At 31.1% G+C, this 4,668-nt stretch overlaps 1 long non-coding RNA gene across 1 annotated transcript; it reads left to right on the top strand.

Moving 5' to 3' along the window:
* Positions 1–2,763: 2,763 nt before the first annotated feature.
* On the top strand, positions 2,764–3,567 carry LOC145163191 (uncharacterized). Its single transcript, XR_013739631.1, has 3 exons — positions 2,764–2,865; positions 3,237–3,294; positions 3,441–3,567. It is a non-coding gene; the product is annotated as an uncharacterized LOC145163191 (long non-coding RNA).
* Positions 3,568–4,668: the final 1,101 nt, after the last annotated feature.

Here is a 4,668-nt window from a genome sequence, read left to right as displayed (position 1 = left end):
TTTATTCAGAACTAGAACAAAAGAGAAGAGCTTACACACTCAATATTACAAAAAAAAAAAGAAACAACCCTCTAATACTCACTCTAAGTATTACACACTACACTCTCTGTTTTGTGGTGTCTTACAACTGATATTACAACTTCTATTTATACTAAAGCTAGCCACTATAAGTACTGTGACAATTTATTGTGTCCACCGTGTGAAATAAAGAAGCTGCCAATTCTAGTTGTTATTGTCAACAAAGGAGGCATTCATTTGTCAACAAAAGAGGGTGGTGCAGCTACTCATGGCAGGTTCACACCCAAGTAGGTTTACACTCACAGCATTCATTTTGTTACCGGGCCTCGGTTTTGAAATTTGTTGCTTTTAATAACTTAGTTTTGATTTTTTGTGTGTAAACCATTTCGCAACCAGGGTCACCAATGATTTTTCCCACTAAATTAGTCATCTTGGTATAAAAAAAAGCTTCTTTAATGGCGAGGGTTTGTTTATGTGTGGGTATTATAAACAGCTCAGATACTTGCAGAGTTGTAGCTGGTAAAGTTTGTGAGGAACTCGCTTAGTAGGCAAACCAAATGGATTTGAAATAGATTCTCTTTGATTCCAGGTAACGTTTTTGACATAGATTCTCTTTAATTTCAAACCCAAATGAATATTTAGAGCTTTTTATATGGATGTTCATGCAAGATTATATTTAATATCGATTGGATCTTTCTTATAGCAATATGTGTCTTCTCATGTAAGGATCAGGACCTAACATTTATTTTTTTCTCATATAACGTGTGTGATCTTATCTTGATGTAAATATCAAATTCTAGCATGTAGTTTTCAGGGGTCGTCAATATTTGGCATTGAGGACGATGCAGTCAACATTATCAAGTTTGACAATGAAAGAGTGGTGGAAAATATATGTATGTTATGTTCAATATTGTATTATATTTTTAATGTTTGCAAATGTATGTTATTTCTCCTTTACATGCAAACTTTCCTTTACATGCAAACTTTCTTTATAAGAGGCTATATTTTCTGTCTTGAGTATTTGGTGATAGATTAGTTTGAAATTAAAAAACTTATGAAGCAAAAGGGTGTCCATGTTTATTTTCAGGAAAAAGCAAACGCCTGTTTTTCAGGGTTGAATGTATGATGAAGTCGGATCTCGTTTACAAACTCTCTGTATAGTTAAATTGTAGTTTGAAACAAGTCCAACAGTTTAACAAAAATGTGACGATTGATAATCTGGCCTCTGGCTTCATGGGTCGGTTGTTATGGGGCAATCTAGACCATTTTACCCTCGAATGGGAGTGGTTAAATTCCATCATGTATGAGTCGATGTATTCATATGTGATAGTTTAATGAACCTATTTTTGTTGCAGTTTCTTAACAGTTAACTACAGGAATAATTAAGCATCTGTGCATTTTTTAATAAAAAAATATCAATTTTTATGGGTATTTGCTTCATGTTTTTTATTATATTTGTTTTCTTTTTGTTAGAAAACGAGTTGGTGTTCTATTAACACAAAGAGGTGTAGCAACAATGTATGCTTTACCGGTTGCTAAAAAAATTAAGTCGGTCCTTCTTTTCTTCTGTCAGGTTACTAAGACTTATTCATAGCTACAATTTATATAAGTATGTATGTCCGTCGTTTAGCGGTGAATGATATTTTACGGTTCATTGAGTTTTCTTTGAAATGACGTATTTTGTGAATATGTTGTTAGAACATATTTTATGAATATCAAAAATTAAAATATACAATCATAAAAAAAATATGCAATACGCAAGCATATTATTGTTACATACATTAAAAATTTAAAACTAAAAAAAAAAACATAAATATCATTGGGTTATGTTAAAATGAAGTATAAACTGAAACAATAAAACCGAACCGAACCCCCCCCCCCTCTCTCTCTCTCTCTCTCTCTCTCTCTCTCTCTCTCTCTCTCTCTCTCTCTCTCTCTCTATATATATATATATATATCAAAAAAGCACATGTAAGACCAAAAGGTTGGAGAGAGAAAACCGAGACCCCACACTAAAATGACCTACAAGACCGGCCCAAAAAAAAATACGGGACTGAGAAAAGACCGGTACGAGATAGTTTAGAACGGCCGAAAACAGAACGAACTATCAACTGTTGCGAGATCAATAAAAAAATAGGATCGTTTTGAGACTGATTTTAGAGAAGTCTAAATTACCATAAGCTAACAAAAAAAATTAAAATTATTTGTATTTGTATTGTAGGGTTTTTTTTCTTAATTTAGATCTCATTTGTTAATACAAAAGTATTCGTGAATGCTTACGGAAAATTCAACAGCAGTGATATCTATACTTCAAATGTGGTGTATAAAGAAATGTTGCACGATTAATAAAACACAATCAATCATATTTTCATGTACATTTATAAAGAAATCTAACTTTTCATTTTTAATTCTTATTGATTTTGTTTATATTAGAATAACTCTTATTGATAATTGTTTAGATATAATAACTACTTGCACAAAAAATCAAATTGCCTTTGGAAATTGATTTCTGAAAGAAACTGTTCGCACCCATCGCTTAACGCGGGTAAACGGATAGTACCTTAATAAGCATTTACCCCTGAAAGAAACTGTTCGCACTCATTCGGCATTTCTATTTGATCCCTAAAAGGTTCATATTTTATGATGATTTTGTTTGTTTTTTGTTAAGGATTTAGAGGCTCACATGTTCTTAATCTCATATCCCATAACTCTGTTTTACTCTACCGATTGCAGGGTATTCCAGAAAGCGGTCGATTCGTCGATATGATGAAGATGAAAAAGAACCAGATATGTATGTGGCTTCTTAACTCTGTCGTTCTATCCATTGCTTGCTCTGGTAAAATCTAGGTATTTTTTCTTTCACTCTCTCTATCTCTTTCTCACCTGATTCCTCTCTTCTTCTAACTGAGAGAATTGTAAGGTATACGTTTTTTTACTTTGACAAGAAGCCTAATAATAACCGTAAATGGCACAAGAACATTTGTTTGTTCCAAAAATTTCTTGGATTTATCGAAATCGGGTTCTAGATTTGGTCGATCTTCATATTCTTGATTTTTTTATTTTCTTTCGATTTGGCCTTTCTTGTTATATTTGACGTTTTAATGCTTCCCTGTTCTAATTTCTTGATTTCTTGGACTCTCGTGTTTTTTGTAAGTTATTGTCGGAGATTCTCTGTGTTGAAGGATAAAGTAATTGTAAGAAGTTTTTTTTTATTCTAGCTTAGAAGAGAATGACGAGGAAAGAGCTACAAAAGGTTCAAAGTTAAAACATATTTGTGTAAGCTTTCCCATCATTCAATTTTGACTTTTTGAATTATGCCCAAAAAGAGTAGCATTGGGTTTGTTCACTGATTTTTCAGGATCTTATATTTCCTCAATTTTTTCTATTTAGTTTTTGATTTTTAAATGTCTGTTTTAAAGCAGAGTGATGGTGGTGGAGAATGAGACTTATGTTGAAGAAAGGAGAAGTTTTTTTTTCTTCTAAAAAATTAATTGTCCTTATTCTTTCTTATTTCGTTAAATGAGTTTCAATCTAGTTTTTATTATTAGGCAGGATCTAATAGCTAATAGCATAAAAACTATTGGAATAATTAATTTTTGAGAAACTGATATTCGAAGTAAGAAGAGTTTTGAATGGATATTAAACAATAGTTTCAAGAGTTCTCTGGTTTTGCTAATGGTAATAAAAAAGAAGCTTAGTTATCGTTCTTCCTTGTGAGGTTGTAGACTTGGTTGGAAGCTAGTTCCAAGAAGTTGAACTAGATATAAAAGTTGCCATCATTTCCAGGAAGGCATCTAAAGAAGTTTTTTCTCAAATTCGTACTTGTCCTGATAAGGATGAGGAGAAGACAGCCAAATGTACAAACTACCCATGTTAATGAGGAGACTAATCCAACTTCACCATTGTCTCCAAATACCTCTGCAATTCCTATATATATATATATATATATATATATATATATATATATATATATATATATATATATATATATATATATATGCATTGTGAGTTCAAACATAAAACTAATTTTCAAGTTTATTAACCTTATGTACTATATTTCTTTCAACATGCTCAATTTGGCAAGTTGGCATGTATAAGGGAATACTATGAAAAGGAACTTGAGAATATTGAGCAGGTCTAGCTGTTAATCAACCTTGTATGGTTACTAACTTTTTAATCATGTTATAGCATTGATTTTTTAAAACTTTCTATTTGTTTATTATCACAACAAACTCTTAAATCTTTCTATTATAGCATTGTACTTTGAAAACAAATACCTAATTATAACAATGAAATTTAAATAGAAAGGAATTCTCATTCCTATAAGTGAGTATATTGTTCAAAGCCCTACTAAGAAAATAGATTTAAGTATATTTAGATAGATTTTTTTAGAGTATATTGTTATCTTGAAATTGAGTATATATGTTCTATACACTAAATTTTTAAGACTATGTTCTATGTTTCATATAGCTTTCCAAAGAATTCAACCATGTTTCAAAGATAATGATGAGAAACAAAGAAGCTGATGATCAGAAATAGAAATGGTCTTATTTTTCGTCTAGAAATGGTCAAAGAGTTTGGCTTTTCGTCTTATTTTTAAGTTAAGTGTGAGTTGTTTGTGAAACATCCCAAAAATACGGTCCAAAAATT

The sequence above is a fragment of the Lactuca virosa genome, chromosome 3, assembly GCF_052849685.1.
Source record: "Lactuca virosa cultivar CGN04683 chromosome 3, Lactuca_virosa_CGN04683_v6, whole genome shotgun sequence".
Classification (NCBI taxonomy): Eukaryota; Viridiplantae; Streptophyta; class Magnoliopsida; order Asterales; family Asteraceae; genus Lactuca; species Lactuca virosa.
The sequence above is the reverse complement of the archived record's forward strand: the minus strand, read 5'-3'. Positions and strand labels throughout refer to the sequence as shown.